General features: G+C 38.1%; 2 pseudogenes; both read right to left on the minus strand.

Moving 5' to 3' along the window:
- Positions 1–1,405: 1,405 nt before the first annotated feature.
- Positions 1,406–12,158, minus strand: LOC122144772 (annotated as a pseudogene).
- Positions 12,159–13,376: 1,218 nt separating this feature from the next.
- LOC122144793 lies at positions 13,377–16,193 on the minus strand (annotated as a pseudogene).
- Between the last annotated feature and the right edge of the window lie 4,685 nt (positions 16,194–20,878).

Raw genomic sequence — 20,878 nt, forward strand, 5'->3', positions numbered from 1 at the left:
ATTTTCACTTTATGTATTTATTACAACGTAAACATGTGAAATAAAGAGTTGTTTGTGCCGCACTCAGGTTTACCTGTACTACACAGTAGTCTACTGCGCCAGAGCCATGCAGATGTTAAGTAGGCAGTCTATATGAAATATGCAGTGATTACCATATCAAAATAACTTACAAAATTCACCATAAACTGCCTACATATGCCTACTGCATAAATATCGCAACTAATGTTGTATTACTTTTCTAATTCTACATAAAGCGCAAATAAAGGCCTACCTGTAAGATGTCTAGCGTTTCTCCCCATGTCCTCACAATCACAAAAACAAACTTTGCACAGAAATTCACTTCTGGGTATGTCAATATGCACTGCCTTTCAGCATACTGCATTTTTTTTTTTTTTTTACTGTGGTGATTTGCTGGGAAATGTCTCATCTCCATGCTTACCTTGAGGTTAGGATGTGGAAATATTTACCAGACCTGTTTTTTTTACCTGCGCCCAGTCTATGACAGGATAGATGGTTTCAGAGACAGGTGGAAGGTAAATGTGTACACTGGCAATGCTTTGAAGAGAATACAGAGAATTCATGGCCAGCACAGTGTGCCAGTCAAAAACAAGACAGCAGAAATATTGCAGAGCCTATTTCAAAAAGAATTGTGAATGGTTTAGAAGAGGTGAGTAGTTTCAAATGCACCAATGGGGCCTGGTGCACCGTCACCTAGATTTCAGTGAACTTGGAGACCTCGGATCTTTCCTCACCCTTATGACCCAAATATTGGTGTTTGCCGTGAGAATTAACATGTTACATTGAAGTCTCATGTGAGCAAAGCCTTGAACAGTCCTGATCTCTCCTCTCCAAAAGATCTCTTTCATTCCATCTCCTTGCAACCAGATGAATACTTTCTTTGTTTGCATTTAACAGGTGATTGAGAAATATCAGTTGATGTGATCTTGAAAATATCCCAATTCCTGTAGGTTGTGAATCGATTTGAGATGGGATTTGGGATGAGAGGGATTTTGATGTTCTCTGTCTGCCTGAATTCGTGGGATGTTCAAATGTTTGTATAGCATATATGTGTGATTAAACAGATGAATATCCTGATCAGGGAAATTTCACAAAGCTTGTCAAGAACATGTTTCCGTGCAGTTCACCTGGCCAGTGATTGTACGATTATGTTTAGTCAACGGCTAGACTGAAGGGCTACAGTTGGTCTGTAATGGTCGAGGTATTGATTCAAGCACATCTCACACTGGCTGCAGACAGACAAGATCTTCACATCTTACTGTTAAACCTATAGTCTGTCTAGCTCAACTACGTGAAGATGATTTCTATAGCGACGCCTGTATCATTTCAATACACTGTGAGCTATGGAATCAAGGCAAATGTGATGAACAAAGAGACTTTGAGACTGTTGATTAAAAGTATTTCAAGTTTTAATATAATGAATATTACTGCTTGGTTATAAATATTGTAGACTACCATGTCTTACTGTATACATGAGAGTCTACATAAGACTAAACAATAAAAATATGAACATTCTTTCTTTGACATGAACATAAGCAACACGAAATACACTTTGATAATGATCCTTAGTAAAATTAGTTACAATACGTGGTATAATTTAGTCTATTTAAATGAAGAGATTTCTTTTGACAATTTCTGGGGAGCAAAAGAACATCATTATACATACATTCCAGCACTTCATGCATGATTTAATCTCTTATTAATATTAGTTACTATATGAATATGGTTAATATTCTTTTTTTGGGGAACGTGTGGTTTAAGCAACATCCTCTGAACATCATTCATGTGATCAGTGTGGCCCGTGATGAAACAGAAGCCGTCTTGTTGTCTGCTGCTTCATATCCACTCCAGTAATTGCTGAAAGTTCACATAACATGCTGACCCTGATAAACAGAAGTAAAAATCAAACTTTTAAATGTTTTATCATCATAAGTCATATCAGAGAATCAGTGCTTACCAAGAACTGCTCTGTTACATGCGTCCCAGCATGTTTTCCATTTGCTCAACCTTTCTTGTGACAGCAGCAAGTATAATGAGTGTTAAGGTTAAATGGTTTGAAATACACTGTTCCCAGAAAATATAAAAGTAATAAAGCTCAGCAAATGATGTTAGAATAAAAAATTTTGTGTGAATTATTCTTTTAAGAGAGATGACTTGCATTGCATTCATTATAGGAAATGTAGTTCCACTAAACTTGTAGTCCCCCATGTACTTCAAACATAACTGAAGAACGTTATTGACGTGTGATGTTATTTTGAAAGGATATGTTTGGCGTTGAGGTCCTGTAGAGAGGTTTGTGTCTGCCTCTGGAAAGCCAGTCGGGCCTCACACATGCAGGGGTCCTGAACGATCTCCACCTTCACCTCTTCACATCACAATTAAACAACAAAAATCACAGAAATACCTCGCAAAGGGTGATTTGAATTAGGGGTAATTATAGATCAAACTATCTACCCCCCAACCACAAAGTGAAAGTTTCTTAGCAAATATGTAACACTTTTCAACACAGTTTATGCAATGTTGTTATTTTCTGAATTTCTCACAACATTGTGTGAGTGTTACATATCATAAGTTTACATCAATGTTGAATCAACTGACTCAACATGTCAGAAATTACAAGACACTGACAGATGAAGTTTCCCTAGTGACTACAGTATATTTTAATGAATGATTTCTGCAGGATCATGACTGGAGTAATGGCTGCTGAAAATTCAGCTTTGTCATCACAGGGATAAATAGAAAACAGGTCTTTTAAACAACGATAGTATTTCACAACATCACTGTTTGTATTTATGTATATATATATATATTTCTTTTAAATCAAACAATTGCATTGCTTGGTGAGCATTAGAGATGTTTTTCAAACATTCTAAAACATTAAAATAAATTTTAACATAATTCAAGATGACTTTCTGGTTAGCCATTGCCCACTACATAATATACCATCATGTGAAAAATACTAATGTTTTTAGGGGTGCTTGTTTGATTTTTTTTTTTTCTCTCTCCAATATTCAGTGGTCATTTTTCGTATAGGTATCATTCCTGCCCACAGCACATGAAGTGGATGGTTACAGAAAACATGTTTGAATAGTACTTCTATAAACTCTTACGTTTTTTGGAACATGTTTTCTTGTCTTCTTGCAACACAAAACCCCGTTGGCACTCACAGTGATAGGAAGCATCATCGTTGACACAAACGTGTTCACATTCATGACCCAGTGCACAGTAGTCCAGACCTGCAATAAGTTAAAACTCTAGAGCCCTGAAGCTAACAAATCTCAGCAACACATGACAGAAAATACAACTAAATTATTTGAGCGCTCTAATTGTTCACCATTATGTAAAATTCCACAAGACAAACATGATTTTCAGCACGCTGCAGAAACCTATCATAAAATGGTATGAAAGCAATACCATTTATGAAGGTCTAAAGCAGAAAACTCACTGGCACTACCATCTCCATCGGTGTTACTGGCTTGACATGATTTCTTGTCCTGCATCAAGACAAAGCCAGGAGGACACGAGCAGTAATAGGAAGAATCGCTGGAGATGCATGTGTGTTGGCAGTCGTGGCCCAACGCACAGGAATCCACACCTGAAATAAGCCATAGTGCCGACCAAAAGGTGGGGGATTTCAGAATGTCCACTGGGACATGTTTCAAAATTAATTTAAAGATGGAATTTAATTAGATGTTTTTAGATCACCAAATTGTATGAAGTCATAGTCATTTCTGATCAAAACTCACTAGCACTACCTTCACCATTTCGGTCACCCTCGTGTACACTGTTCCCATGTCCGTAAGCGCCAGCGCCTCTAATGGAGCATGTTCGCATGTCGTCATTCAAGACAAAGCCTGAGCGGCATTTGCAGTGATACGAGTTGTCACTGCTCACACAAAATGTGTTGACAGCTGTGTCCTATTTCACAGGCATCCATATCTGAAACAAGCCATAGGACATCTACAGTAACACTGGCAATATTGTGGAAGATAATTGCCCTTAAAACAAACGAGTGGATAATGTCATTATAGCCGAGCTTATCATCTAAAATGTGCGGAAAAGTCTTAATATATTTATATTAAGACATTTCGCACATTAAGTAAAACTGGTTCAAAAAGCAAGAAAGAATCTCCTGGTGGAATACGACAAAATACACTTACATTCAATATATAATCTATGAAAACAAATATGAATATTTGATGCAGTATTACTCTTTAAATAAATGCATCGTATTTTAAGAATTTGTGCATGATATTTCAATAAAAGATTCAAAAATCTTTTTAGTTTTGGATTTTAAACTAATTTCCTCGTATTCCTGGTATCAAGCTAACACGTAACCAATATACTTATACGCCGTCTGCTACATTTGCCTTATATGAAATACTATCTGCCTCTAAAAATGTAGCTATGGTTTTTCATCTGTCTCAGATGTACAGCACACTGACACTAATGTTATTGCTATACTGTTTTATCAATAAAACACTACATAAGAACAAAGTCCACAGTAATTCAAAATTTTGAATGGGTTGGATCAGTGGCTAGAATTCAAGGATTCAACTGCTAGTGAGCTGGATTATAGGACAAAAATCATTACATTGCACACATTTATCTAAATTACTGCTCTGTTCCAAAACATCAGCTACAAGATTATGCTGCCTTCTAAAATGATTCACTCCTGAAATAAGCCATACTACTGACCAAAAGGTGGGGGATTTCAGAATATCCACTGGGACATGTTGCAAAGTTAAAATTTCTTTAAAATAATATTAAAAGCAACCTGACCACAAGCTAGGCCCATCTTTGATGCAATTTAATTTGATGTTTTGAGATCACGAAATGGTATGAATGAAGTCATAGCCATTTCTGATCATTACTCACTAGCACTACCTTCACCATTTTGGTTGCCATCATTCTTTTTGTTTTGGTCAGCCTCATGTACACTCTGACCATGTCCGTAAGTGCCAGTGCCTCTAATGGAGCATGTTCGCATGTCGTTATTCAAGACAAAGCCTGAGCGGCATTTGCAGTGATACGAGTTGTCACTGCTCACACAAATGTGTTGACAGCTGTGTCCTATTTCACAGGCATCCATATCTGAAACAAGCCATAATGACATCTAAAGTAACACTGTCAATATTGTGCAAGATAATTTCCTTAAAACAAATGAGTAAACATCAGGAACTTTCCATTGAAGGCTTTGGGGATTTGGTAAATGTGTAAAACAGTGGAAAATATTATGACCAAGCTTATTATCTGATTTGAAGCAAGAAACCAATTCCACACTAACACTGACTCATCAATGCGATTTTTGGAAGTAATTGGAAAAATAAAAACTTTGAACTCTGTACGGCAAATAATCTTGTTCCCAATTATTTTTTCAAAATATGTATATTTATATTCATATATATGTAATATACATTGAAGTTGAAATACATTTGAAGTAAAACAAGCTAGTACAAATTTGTACATGATATTTTAATAATAAACTATAAAATCTTTTTAAAACTTCATTTTCAAACCAACACGTAACCAGTATGTGCCCTGCTCCATTTACCCCAAAAATGAAAAAACTATCTGGCTGTAAAAACGTAGCTATGGTTTGTCATCTGTCTCAGACGTACAACACATTGACACTGATGTTATTGCTATACTGTTTTTGAAACAGTACAGAACAAAAAAAGTCCACTGTAATTCAACAGTAATTTGGATGGGTTGAATCAGTGGCTAGAATTCCAGAATTCAGAATTCAGGACAAAATTGCACACATTTAGCTAAATTACAGCTCTGTTCCAAAACCGAGTGAGCTGCCTTGAAACAATGTATCTTAAAGCGCAAAAACTGTTCCAAAACATCAGCTACAAGATTATGCTGCATTCTTAAATATAGTTCTAGCCAAAATCTAATGTAGTACATTTATACATGCAACTAATAAAAACAGAAATCTTTAACAAATATTTGTGCTGTGTTTTTTATTCTCATGAAGTTTTGCATGCTAATTTTTATGCTCATTGCACTCTTTTGTGTCAAGCCTCCTGTATGCTTTATGTGAAGAGCACTATCTGTGTGACATGAGTAAAGTGCCCAAATGCCTCGTTTTTTGAGTTTGCCTGATGGTTAGAATGCTGACTATGTAGGCAGTAGACAAAGCAACCCACTATGTTTGGAACAGAATTTACATCTTCATGTAACCTGTAATTTAGCACACAAAATAAATGATATCACATGATACCAAGTAATACAATCAGAACAATAAGCTGGCAAGCGATTGGTAGCTAAATAGGTTAGTTAAATAGGATTGCTGGTATTGTCGCAATATAAGCATTCTCTATTATTAAGCTTTAATTAGTAATTGTTAGAGAAAATCAAATATGTTCGTACTAAGTATGTCTTCAAAATCTAAAGTAAAGCAGTTAGCATAATCCGCTGGCTCTTACGTTTTTAGGGAACATGTTTTTCTGGTCTTCGTTTCAAAAATATAGCCCTTCCGGCACTTGCAGTAAAAGGAGGAGCCACTGCTGACACATATGTGCTCACAGTCATGTCCCATTGCACAGGCGTCCATACCTGGAACAAGCTTTCATTACTCGACTGGAGTGAGGAGGCTACTCTAGCAAGAGTAAGTTTATGGCAAGCAACTGTCTGGATTTCTAAAAATAAATTGCTTTAGTTTTAAGAAAAACAAAAAATGCTTGTACTAAATGTCAAATCAATGTAATAAGTCCCTTAAAGACACACTGGAAACTTTATGGGACTTTTATTGGGTCTTATATGATAATATTACTCAAATTATATGCCCTTAGTTTGCATAGCATTTAGCATTGAATCAGTATGTTATGGTACTAGCTGACAGCTGCACTAAGCAAATTATTTGGACACTCTGAAGGCGTAACTAGCAAGCACTTTTCTAGCACAGCACTTGATTGAGCAATTTTAATGTCCAAAAGATCGACTCTTGCCGTGAAAAAGACAAACAATTTTAATTATCCACAAACAGTCAAATATTCAAAGCTCTCAATTATCAGAGGTTTCTATGAAAAACATACTTGAAGTACACTTAGTCTTACAACAATTGTGTGAAAAGACATTGACAATATTAAATACCGAGAGCATTCCATTCCAAGACCTTCATTCCACACAAATAGGATGCAAAGCACATACATTAGATGATTGAAAGCATTCAAAAGAGCCAAACGTTTAAGAATGCTTCTTTGAATGATCGGTGGACTTTTTCAGCACTCACATACTGAAGAAAGATTTCCTTCACAATGTGTTGTGATCCAATGATTCAGACTTCTGGAAAACAAGATAATTACCTTAAAAGCTATAATTCCAAATGATCATAATGCATGGATTTAATGTCTGAAGTAAAGTACAATTTTACATTTGGTATTCAGACTCAACTGTTTTCCAGAGAATGAATCATCACCCACTTCCAAGGACTGAGATATATCTTGTAAAAAGGAAAGACATAAGAGCCCCATCTCCCCTTTTTGCATTAACCCTACCGCACAATGTCCTCCCGGAAACTTTGAGGTGAGCTTCTCAATGACACCGTAGGTCTCCACGTAGAACACATGGTCCTCAAGTGGATTGCTGGCCATGAGCTTCAGCGACTGCTTGTCAGCTCTGTCCACTCCGACTGCGTAAATCTCAATCCCCGATGCTCGTGCTGCAGCCGACACCTCCTCGACTTGGTCTTGAGGACGTCCGTCAGTGACAATGATGGCAACCTTTGAGATGTTCTTCGATTTAGGTCGCGCTCCTGACTTTTCAATGAAGGCTTCATCCATGGCTTTCTTGATGGCCATACCAGTCATGGTTCCTGCGGCGAGGGGTTCGATGCGGTTGATGGCTTGCTTTATAGAGTCCTTTGTAAGATGGTTCTTCAGCAGGAACTCAATTTTGACCGTGCTGGCATAGTTCACCACTGCGACACGTGTGGCATCGGGCCAACGTCAAGAGTGTCTACCATGTCAGCCAGGAAGATCTTGACCTTCTCAAACTCACCTGGACGCACGCTACGTGAGCTGTCAATGATGAAGACCAGGTCCAGTGGGCGGCTCCTACATTGTGAATCTGTTGCTGAGAGTTAAGCAGAGATTGTTAAGCACTTCAGAATTTTGTCAGTGTCACATAATACAATGAAGACTGGCGTGTTAGTTCATGGAAGGTTTAGTAAAACAACCAGATTTAGAGTTCACGTTATATGTTTTGAACCAATGGCATGGTAAAAGGTATGTGAGCAAAGCATATTCTTTGCATGCAAACAAAAGGATTAGTCAAATTAGATTAGTCAGTTTACTAAAAACTGAGTTTGGTCACTTCTATAACAAATCCCATTGGATTTCAGCAAAATGACATACTTTGACTCACTGGAATATGGAAAATTCACTTTTTCTGATATGTAAGGTACTCTACAGCAGGAATAAGCAATGACTCAGGATAATTGGGCCCTTAATGTCATTTTGCTTTGTCCAACTTTGCAACAAAGAAACCTTAAGATCCCTTCTGCTTTAATGTGAAGTGTGTCCAGTCCTGTTACTGAAGGGCCATTGTCCTGCAGAGTTTAGGTCCAATCCAGACTAAACACACCTGAACCAACTAATCAAGGGACATTTGCACCGTAGAACTATTGGCAGAATTACCCAGTTTTTGGCGTGTTTGCAATGCAGGAAATAGGAACATATTTTGTTCTACGAACTCCATTGAGGGAACTAAGACCATGTCCAAATGTACACGGGTATTTTTATAAACAGAGTTTTTCCTTCTTCATTTAAAAAAAAAAATCTCTGTCCACATAAAAACACAAAAGAATGCTATGAAGCACTGTCAAGAGCATGCCAAGACAACAGGTGGCGATATAATCTCAACAGTAAAGCCATGTTGGCCATTAAGAAGTATGAAAAGTTTTCCATTAGGCGAAAAATAACAGCGCATGCTCAGACGTCACACGCCAAACGCTGCATTCCATTCGGAAGGGCAAATCCCTATGCCTTAATCCCTTCAAAGTGTTTACCCTCAAGAGTGAGAGCTTTGAAGGGTGTAGGGACCAAACTACTGTTTCTTTAAGTGCCCTTCTGCATCATCATCATCATCACATGCCCACACAGTGGTCAGTTCTTGTTTTGGGGTTTTTGCTGAAAGTTTCTTGGGTTTTTTAAGTGTTTATGGGTTTTGGGGTTCGAAATACTTAATTCCGAAGGGCCCTTAGAAGTGGCCAGTTTTGAGCACTTTGGTTTGGAACGACCCTTAAATATGGCGGCCATGATTGTTTTGACTCCGAAGTGCCCTTCGAAGGGCTATATATAATGTTTGGAACACACCGCCTATCTGCGGTTTTGCTGTCTACACAATAACACTGCAACCGGAGTTTTTGAAAATCTTCACCCTGGCAGGATTTTTCAAAAATGTTCGGTTTCAGTGAGCTGGTGTTGCGTTTGCATGTGGACGAACAGCCAAACTGCATAGAAAAATCTGTGGTTTTGAAAATACCCGTGTTCGTGTGGAAAGGGCCTAAATTAGCTCCTACTTCAGAGTAGGATATAGAACAGTTCTATAAGAACTATCAATGATGTAAGTGCATGCTGATTGGCCAAATGCATACGAAACGCTGACTGACCAACATTTTTAAAAAACCATGGAAAAATATTTTCTCCATGAACATGGTAAACAGCGATAACTGCATTTAGCTACCTGTTGTCTGCAGCACTGTTCTTTTCTCAGCCTCGATGATATGTAATACTGCAAGCTGTCACTGGAGATTTAGTCAGATTTTCATCAAGCACATAAATTGTGTTTACATTCCATCTTCGGTATTACGAAACCCACAGCTCCGATCACACATCCTCCATTCACTGATTGTTGACGTTTGTAAATGTTGCGAATAAAGACATCGCTGTTGGCTACTGCAGAGTTCCTGCTGCCGGTGCAAATGCGAACAGGAAAACGGCTCAAGGGGCAAATTGGTTCTCTAAGAACCACCATGCTGGTTAGCTCCTAGAACTACATGGTGCAAAAACCCCAAAGGTCTTCAGGATTACTAGAAGCTTCAAAGCATGTGTTGGGGCTCAACTATACAGGACATTGTCCCTCCAGAAGCAAGGACTGGATACCCCAGCATGAACAGATGGAGGGTTAAACAAAGCAGTACAGTATACATGGAATTATACCTGTCCTCCCTGTGATGGCTACCCCGCTGTGGGTAATAATCCTGTTTTGTGCCTCTGGTAATGATTCTTGTGGCACAGTAGACATTAGTAGAAACTGTGGTGGGGTGGTCTGAAGATATGCCTCTTGTGTCAAACTGGATGTTGACAGGGATTGGGATGAGATCTTTGGGGAATAAGGCCTTAATCTATGAGTGGACACTGGGACAGGCTCAGGTGAAGCACTTCTAGGATTTGTCTCTGGTATCAGTGTGGATACTGGCAGGGATTCTACGTAGGCACTTTGGTCATATGGCTCTAACGGTGATCGGGGTGGGATTCTTTGAGAATGTGGCCCTCTTGAATAGGTGAATTTTGGCAAGGGTTGGGATAAAGTGCTTTGAGAGTACATCTCCGGTGTAAGGGTTGATGTTGGCAGGGATTCGGGGAAGGTACTTTGAGGATATGCCTCAGGTGTCATGGTAGTGGTTGGAAGGGATTGGGGAAATGTACCTTGTGAATTTGGTTCTTGCGCCAGTGTTGACACGGATTGTGGCATAGGTTTCTGAGGCAGAGAGAGATTCAAAGATAGTGAGGTTTCCAAGGTCATTGATGGTTTTTGATTGGTTAAAAAACCTGTCTCAGGAACAACTGGTGGAATGGTTGGCTGGTTATTTGTTGAATGCTCCAGAAGAACCACAGATTTTTCTGGATCTATGTACGGTTGGTTGTGGGACAACAATGGGTTGATTTGACACCACCTTGGACACGCCTGTACTTTCCCCTGATTCTCCTGTAAGTACAACTGTTTGCTCTGGATCTTTAACTTTTCGGCAAACTATTGATGCCCATTCACCTCTCAGCAGCATGTGTGCCTCAATTGGATATTGGTTATTATTTGTAGTTATGCATCTTTGTGGCTGGGGTTTCTTTGAGCCAGTCATGAACTTTGGGTTGAGAAGGAGCTGTGGGTCCTGGATAAGCTACAGGGATAAGATGAGGCAAAATCTTCCTCCTCTGTTTGCTAGGGTGATCAGTTCCATCTAAACAGTATTTACTCCTGTATACTACGGACCATCAGAAGGTTGAAGTGGAAGAGGAAATTAGCCAAATAGAAAGTCAGTCAAACAAATACAACTGGCATTGTTTGCAATGCCCTAATTCCTCATTGTTAAAACATTTTACAATACATGCCACTTGGATATTACACAAATGCTTTTTTGTAGCATTCATGCACTTTAAGGAATAGTTCGCACAATCATTTCAAACCTGTATTTTATTTGTATCTTCTGCAAAACATGAAAGGAGATTTTTGAACAGCATTGGGGTCCAACAACATTGGACCCCAGGGTACTTTTATGGTTTGGACAAAATAATCCTTTTTTTATAATATCTCCCTTTGTTTCACAGATGAAAATAAATCATACAGATCATACAAAGAAAGAAGACAATTTTCATTTATGGGTGAACAATTCCTTCAGCCCTTAAATGTGCATGTATTTTATTTCACATTTGCTATTATAAATGCACTAGACAAATTTCTAACATTGTGCATTTCACTAGAAACTTCTATTCATATTCCTGTTACAGCATGCACAAAGTCATCAAACAATTTTGTAGTGCATCAAGGAAAGTAATGAAACCATAAATGTTCCATTGAAGTGATGTAGAATACTTTAAGATACTATGCAAACATTGACTGAGAAACATTAGAACTAAGAAAGTGGCTTAAGATCAGGAACTTACCTGCTGGGTTCAGCGTCCGGTGCGGAAGCGCATGATTTCTTCTTTGTGCGTAACTTTGTGCTAAAATGTGGGATGGATTGTTAAAGTCATAGGATTCACAGAGATCGACCAGCAGAAGAGAGAGGCAATATACCAAACTCCCAATGAAGGACTTCATTGTTTCTCTGTTCTTCTCAAGTCTGCTTCAAGTTTGTGTGCGCTCCTCTCGTCTAACTGACACCAGTATGATTCCAAAAGCATTCTAGACTGCACATTTAAAGGGTTGACAGAAATGTGTCACATTTTTGTCCAATACAAATACAGAAGGAGGAGTCCCTCATCAAATCACTAGACTTTTTAGACTGACAGATGTATAAAAGCATAAGTAATACTAATGAACCAAATGTCCATGGGGGGAAACTGATGGCAGATATGTTGTTTTGAAGTGTTTATTGAAGTAATTAGATTACAGAACATGTACAAGAAAAGAAACAGACCACAAAATAAAATAGCATGCATCCATTGATTTATACAGCATTAGCAGTTTCCTTTTTTAACTCTATATCATTGTTGTTCATGTGAGGATTCCTCTTGCATGTTAACCGGCATTACCCAGTAGTTACCATAAAAACAGATCACTGTGACGGCTGCAAATATGATGGTGTACAATGGTTCAATGGATGGAAAACACACACACTCACTCTCACACACACACCACACACACACACACACTAATTATATAAACAAGATAAAAAGTGCTTTGAGCTTTCATGTTTGAAAGGATGAAAGTCTTACGTCCACTAATAAAGTACACAATGGAAAAAAATATATATTTTAACCATCACACTGGATTGTCTAAACAGATTTTTTAAACTAGCAAAACAGATTTAGGTGATTCTAAATGCAAGTGCCCTATCAAGTTGTAGGGCAATGTTGACTTTCACATTACTTCCTCTACTATGACAATCAGGTAAAAACACAGCACTGAAAAGCATGGAAAAATAAAGATCTCAAGGGTGCAAGTAAAGTGAAAGCTTTCATTGGTAAAAATTTTAACGGCAGATTATCTGCCCCATCTCAAAATCATTTCACTAGTGATTGACCATGAACTATATAATTCTGTCATAAGCACAATTTATTGCAGAGTCCGAGTCATGATGCCCACAAAAGAGAATGGCATTTAAAATCTCAGATACAACACATAAGTAATTAAAATAAATCTTGCCACAACCACATGATCTCTTCCCCAACACCGTGCCGCTTCAACCATTTTCCTATAGTTTTACAAAAATAGATCTGCTGTGATGAACTGTTACGAGAGTCATGCGAAAGATTCATGGATAAGTCTATGCAAATATGTAAGCTGCTGATGTGATGAGTGGACGCTGGGAATCTAAACGCCCTCCATGTGTTGGAATGGAAGGCAGGATCGAAAGGCAAAGATGGGTGTCTGCACTGGCTTTTACTGAAGAAACCAGTCAGGGGAATTCAAGCTGGCATGTAAGGAGGAGGAGGCTCCTTCGCTGGCATTGTCATGGCCATTTCATAGGTGGGAAGGATGTACTATGATAAAGAGAATACGCCAATGAAACCACTCTGAAGTCATATTTCTAAACAAAACTACATGACACACTTTCCTGTAAAAAAAAAACGATACAGCTGGGTTCTGAGGAGGACTTGTGAAAAAAGAAACGTTGCTCAAAACCTCTTTCAAAGGCAAAGAGTGCCCTCTACTGTAACAGAGTAAATGGTGTATTTTAAGGGGCTACATTTTTACTACTGAGGGAGGTTAAGATGCTCTCCTTTTTCAGAAAAAAGACCACCAAAAAAGAAAATCATTGTATCTTTTTCCATCATCCACTAGTACAACAAACCAGTGTTGTTACTGTTAACAAAAAACTATTAAAAAACATTTTCGGTAATTTAAATAAAGTTAAAATAAAATATTTGATGAAAAATGTGTATTTAAAAACAAAAAAGCTACCTTGCCAACTAACTGAAACAAGTTAAAATACTAAATTTTACTAAAACTGGAAAAATTAATTAAAGCTACATAGAAATACAAAAACAACAATGTTGAAGGTACATAACAAAATTAACTAAGACTTAAACTAAAATTAATATGCATAAAAAGCTCATTCAAAATAATATAATACTATAATACAGTATATAAATACTAAACAAAAATTTGTACAGATTATACACCTGTGCTCAAAGGACATTTTTTTTTATTCAGAAAAATGTACACTGATGAACTTCACACAAACACAAACCAACTCTATCTCCAAACTATCTATCATTCAAAGTCAACAACAACATTGCACTAATCTAAGCACTACATCAAGAATATATTTTTAATTTATACAGTCTAAGTATGACTGTATAAATCTGTTAATGATGTAGTGCTTAGATTGGTACAGTGTTGTTGCTGTTATTGACGCTGTCATTTTAATAACTAATATAATTTCTCTAATTATAATATTATTTTTATATTTAATCTAATTACAACACTCTGATCTAATATCATCTTTTCAACTCAAAGTACTTAGAATGAACATACCTGAGGTGGGGTCTCAAAAGCAGGATAGACGGCAATCTCTGGAGTGTTCCTGTTGTTTATGTACTTTATAGCAGTTCCAAACACAGTTTATCAGGTAGGCCTGAAAAACACACACACACTCTAAAAAAAAATCTGTGTCTTACATATAAAACATATAACAGATTTAGTGTCGGTTCATATATCTACCTTAAGGACAAATGAGAATGGCAAAGAAGATGAGAACAAACAGCAGGAGACAGCTGGGGTCCAGAGAGAGCAGGTTGTCTTTGTAGGGAAGTCCGGCTAAAAGAGACATAGATGTTTTTAATTTAAGCCTTTTACATTAACTTCTAATGTCAGAGGCTTGAGAGACAGGCGGTCAGCAGTGGCAGTAGAGGGCAAACTGACCAGCTGGTCCAGGTAGTCATTGATTCTGGGCAGGTACGTGAGGGAGCTGATGGCCCACCAGGCAGCTCAGCGCAAAGTCAAACAGCTGATAGCAAAAGAATGGGATGAGCCAGCCATCACGATTCTGTGCGAGAGGGAAAATGTGTCACGAGGTGGGGTTTTTTCCCTTTCATTTTTAGACTGTTTCTCACCATTATAATGCTGATGCAAACCTGTAAAACTCCAGGGAATAGTGATTCATCCAGTTTTTAAGCAAATAAGAGGAGCTATGCTGAATAACTTAGCTCAGAGAAATACTTAACATGGAAAGGGAGCTATTAGCAAGGCTGTGACTCTACTGGACCAATATTTCACTGAGGATACTCAGGGTTTAAAAGACATACTTTAAAGCTCAATGTTTACTCGAGGTAAAAAGCTCAGGTATGGCAAATATGCGTTGACAGCTGAAACTACTATACAACAAAAGCTTCACAGATCCAACCTGTTTTATAAAGACGACTTCAAGCAAGACTGTGAAGTACAGATAAACACAGTGGTGAAATGCATGATTCTATTCTAGAATACACGACCACAGTAGTCTAATGTCTGGGGGAGAAACTGATTAAATTCATTGTATTGCCTTTAAATGTCAAAGAAGCTTACAATGTTTAACAAAAAACTGCATTATTTTGCAATATTTGATGTCTCATCTAGACAACCCTTTTAACCCTCATGCTGAGTTCCGGTCTGCAATTTATTTATTTTGTACTTTTTTGGGGGGTTATTTCCCTTGTGGGCACTTGCAGTATTTCTAGCTTGACAAAAAAATTGCTAATACATTTCTTGTGACGCGCTATAATAATTGATAATATTTAAAATACGGTGATAATATATCATAATAATAAGGAATTAACAAGGATTTTCATTATTTTTTTTTCAACATAGTTTTCAACATAAAAAAAATAACAAACAGCACAGATATACCAATTAATAGAAACTTACAGTAATGGCCCCATACACCATCATGGCACTAATGGTGAGCATAAGGAGAGAGATGGCAAAGCCCACACATGCATTCTCTATAGGGGTAACAGAGAAGTTGTCATTTTAGAGATCATAAATAAAATTGATTTTTTTTTTCTTTTTTTAAATATATAAAGTACCAAAATATATACAAATAGCAAACAAGTATAATTATTTGGCACTGTATTAGTATTAAAATATAGGTTTACAATATTTAATTTATCGAAAACAACTCATGAATGTACCTGACATCCTGTCTGAAGCAAAGTGAAATGCTCGATATAACTTCATACTGTAGGTCAACAGGTAGGGACGTTCTCGGGGTGAGTTACTGCCACGGTCCACAGAATACCCATGCAACAGGTTCACACGCACCTTCGAGAGAGAATTAGTATTAATAAATAATGTACAGATGAGCTCAACGCTATAAACAGAACATTACACAATTTTAAACGAGCCCAATAAACCAAAGTATGATCGTTCTACTGTCCATGTGACTTCCTGGCCAATTTTGTTGATTGCAGTACTTCAAAAAAAAAAAAAGTAATCAAGGTCTTAAAACATTTGCTTCAAAATCTTTTACTGAGAAAATATAATTCAAAACAATGCAAAAATGTGGATATCAAATCAGTTTAAAATGTAATCTATCTAATAATAGCTATTTTAAAATTCTAGGTATAATATTGACGTGTATCTAAGTGCTAACATGCTTAGTGGCCAAATTGATAAAAACTAAACTGAACTTCAACCACAGCGGGATGTAACTAAAGTCTTGGTGTATTCAACCTCGAGATAGGAAAAAGGATAAAAGACAGCCTCAGCTGATTGCGGTTAGCTGGTTAAACCGTACGCCGTCTACATCTACAAATAGATGACTAATGAAGGACTCTTAAAAATAAGCGCCACATCATATGTTGATCAATTAACTTCAATAAACTTTCAATTAAGGTTCTTAAAACGTGTTTAATCAACAGGCAGCACGTCTAAACACGTTTGCGTGTCTTATTTGTGGATAGTTTCCGATTCAAAACATTGTGTTAGCAATTAAGGCGGTGGTTAGCATCGAGCATAACACGAAGCAGAACCTGCGTTACCACAAACATCCACACAGACTCATAGTTAAAAACACAGACGCGCCTCTAAACCACGGGAGGAACGTCTACTGATGTATTCTATTTAGGTGTTAAAACTAGCAAGACCATGTTAATGAATGTTTTTCACAACTAAAACTTACCGTACCATAGTACACCGAAGGAAAGGTCCCCAGGATTATGGTTCCAGTCCGCACCATAGACACGGGATCACCTACAGGCAGCACGCGCGCTGTACAGTCCCGGCTCGAGACGGTTTTAAAACGCATGTCGTATTCTCGGTGCTTTGAAGAAAACATCGAGAAAAAGACGAGATTCATCCCCTGTCAAAAACGTCAGCCTACATATAGCAGCGCCTCGATCTTTCGGGTAAAACTCCCCTTGATGGATGACAAACAATGGGGGCGTGTTCAAAGCTAAATCATAGCGATGCCCGTAACTCGATTCTTTTGAGGTCGGGATCTTTTTTAATACTGTACATGGTTGAACCAGGAAGACAAACTTGAATGGTCTTAAGCCATTCATCACGAATCTAGACTGGCACTAAATCTATCTAGCTATCTATCGAGCTATCAATCTATCTATCTATCTATCTATCTTATCTATCTATCTATTCATTTATAACCGGTTCGTTGAAAGGAACTCACTAACGCGTACCCATCACTACTGATCATCTTGGAAAATGGGGCGTTGGCTAGCCGCGATCACTCGTGGAAAGGTACGGTGACTCTTTAATCACGCAGGGCTGCGCTTATAGTTGATTATGGCACTAAAGGGTGGGTTATTAACACAAAGATCGCACATGATGAGGGACGATGTGCATGACTCACCCAGCTCGTAGACAGACGCATGGAAGTTAAGTACTGGCCATTCTTTTCTCGGAAAAGCTTTTTATGAGTGTTGAAGAGCTGTTTATAAATAGAGAATAATGCCTGGAAATTATGTAAGAAACCGAGGTGATCTATCATAGAGAGACAGTGGCACTTTCAAATATATGTGCTGCTTGACTGTTTAACAGTAAGGCAGTTAATTTTTAGGACTATAAATGCAGTCTTATGTCGGATCTTGCAAAAGACAAATTTTCTTTTTGTTCTCACTAGACACTTTTACCTACACGCTAGAAGGTTAAAATGATAGCAAATAATATAAAATGGTGGACTCATCCTCGAAGATGTGTTTATTTAGAATCTTAAAACCGTTTGACCTCCTTTTTTGTTTCATTAATATGTTTTTTTTGAGGACAAAAGGATGCAGCACAAATTATTGATATATGAAAATATCTCTGATATTAAAAATATTTGTATATAAGTAATTCATAAGTATATTAATAGCATACCCACACACAAACCCAGTGGTGTGAAAAAGTTATTGCCGTCCTTTCTAGTACTAGAATCCTTGTGAGTGCCAAATATGTTTCTAACATTGTTTACATACATTTTACAGATCAACTCACTCTGCCATCCTGTACAAAAACATTTCATGAACAAAATGGTTATGATTTCTACAACAGTATACACGTGTCAAGGCCCTGTCCCCGTGTATCAAGTTTCTATCCTGGAAACAAGCTGTCCATTTTAATTGATTTTTTTACATACCTGGATCTCCTGAGCTCAATGTTTTACGGTTGTCAGACCCTTTAGAGCAATGCCAGTTCTAGCAAAGTCCCCTTAGCAGGATGACCAGTGTCGTTACAGAAGAAATTATCATCTTTATGAGATCTCACGAAACTAAGGACATTAAATCCAGAAGCAGACCAAACTTGACGCTGCTTGGAGCCCCAGATAATAAGGATGAAACTCATGACATAAAGGGTGAGAAAACAAGCCTTTTACCCAAACCACAGGACCTAAAACCTGGCCAAGTATGAGGTTATATCCTGGTAACTGCAGGCTTGTAAACTCCAAAATTCATTATAAGTACTTCAGCAGTTGAAACAAATGAAATGTTCGGCACCTGTTAATTCACAGACAATAAGCATGTTTATGTTTGAATGGTGCTACTCGTACAAACCAGTCCAACGAAAGCTCACTCTGCAAAATCACTCGATTTTCAGTTGTTTTAAGGTAGACACCTTTGAGGAGTTAACCTTATGCTGCGATGAGTTACATTAATTGCCAGAGTTTCCGACTCACAGCCAGACTTAGAAAAGAAAAAAAAAGTATATCAATATGCCGTTTGCTGCAAAAAACTAAGGTAGCATTTATTTACATTTCCAAAAACACAACAGAAACAGCAATAACAAAATAAAGAATAAGAGCCAACAAACTATGCCACGGTGGGTTCTTAGGGATTGGGATTGAGAATATACTGACGCCTTAGAAATGCCAAGTTACATCACGAACTGAACTGTGTGCCAGAATGACTCTATGGTGTAGCGGGGCCGAACCGCTAAAAAGACATTCAGAACATCTGAGAGTTTTTTAGGTCTCATCTCTTCAGACACTTTGTGAAATAGCTAAATGCTTAAACGGGCCGAGGGAAGCAAATGTTTCCGATCTCATTCTTAACGTTCCATTGCAGTAGCCGTCTGAATCCGTGAGGTTTCCTGAAGTGAGGCCGCCAAGTCTGCACGGGAACATGTCGGGCCTGTCCATCTCCAGCCACGCCTCCCCACGCCAGAACACAACAGGTGGGAATATCCTGAAAAGGGACAAATAAGCGCTTGAGGGAAAAAAAAAAATGAAGCCGTAAGCCAAAGAATGCCCGGGGCATGCCTTTGGGGAAAATATTGCAAACCCACGTCAAAGTATCTGGAGGGGCTGGAACGCGAAAGACGAAAAACAATACTGGAGCGTTAATCATCCCTCTTCTCTCTGTCCGGCTAAAAATACGCCTTTTTCAGTCACTGATGTTACCTAACCCGAAAATCCATCGCGGAAAAAGTACTAAGCGAAAACAAAGTACACAGAAATGAAACCGCCATTGTTTTCCCGCAGTTTGAAACCATCCCACAATAATAATAATAATAACAACAATAATAACATTACGAATAATGCTTCAAAAGATGCGGGAAATTACTGCCCAAGGCATGATTCTATACAATATTTCAGTACATACTTTGTAAGTATTTTAGGAAGCCAATCCTTGTATCTGCTACTTGTTCCAAAAAAAGATGTACAGCTTGATTATTACTCTAGATTTGTGCCTTAGTCCTTTTTGCCCGGCTTTTTTCTCACATTTTTCTACTTTTTTTTCCTCACAGCTTCAGTTACGTTGCGGCAATTTTGGGCGATGTTCTTTGGCGCATGGATGTTCCTGATATCGGCTTGGCGCACGCCACGCCATTTAGCGAAGCGGGGCAGTTGCACACCTCCATCTCCCCATGAGGACCAAGCTCTCGGCCGTGCTTGCCACGTGTAGCCACTTGGGCGACCCCACGAAAGCAGGAAGCGCTTCAGCGCTGCTCAGTAATCGCAGTTGTTGGCGTCCAGGACTTTGGCGGATCTCGCGCATCATCTCTGTTCGGGCTCCATGGAGGAGGTGGTCTTCATGCTCCAGGTGAAGCCTCGTAGCGAGCGGGGTTTGGCGTCTTTTAATGTTCCACTCTTTCACAGAATCCCCAGATGACATTCCGACTGCAAGAGACTTCAGAGAGAAAACAATCATTTTTCATTTCAGGTGAGAATTTTTAGATTTAGTTCATTGTTCATATATAGCTTTCATTTTGTTTTGCATAGTGTTCAAAAAGTTTAAATGTATTTGGTGTATTTTAAAATGTAGATGTACACTTACAATTAGAGTAGATGTATATTTACAGTTTACAGTTTTGATCAAGTTTTTACATTTTTGAAAACTCCTACACTATTTTTTTTCCCCATTAAGTAGGCTACATCAGAATTGACAGAAAAGTTTTGGGCCCAGTTTTCCCTTTTTTAACAGAATGTTTTAAATATTTGTATTCAGCAAGAATGCATTAAACTGTTCAAATATGATATTAGAGACATTTATAA

This window comes from Cyprinus carpio, unplaced genomic scaffold (assembly GCF_018340385.1).
Source record: "Cyprinus carpio isolate SPL01 unplaced genomic scaffold, ASM1834038v1 S000006759, whole genome shotgun sequence".
NCBI lineage: Eukaryota > Metazoa > Chordata > Actinopteri > Cypriniformes > Cyprinidae > Cyprinus > Cyprinus carpio.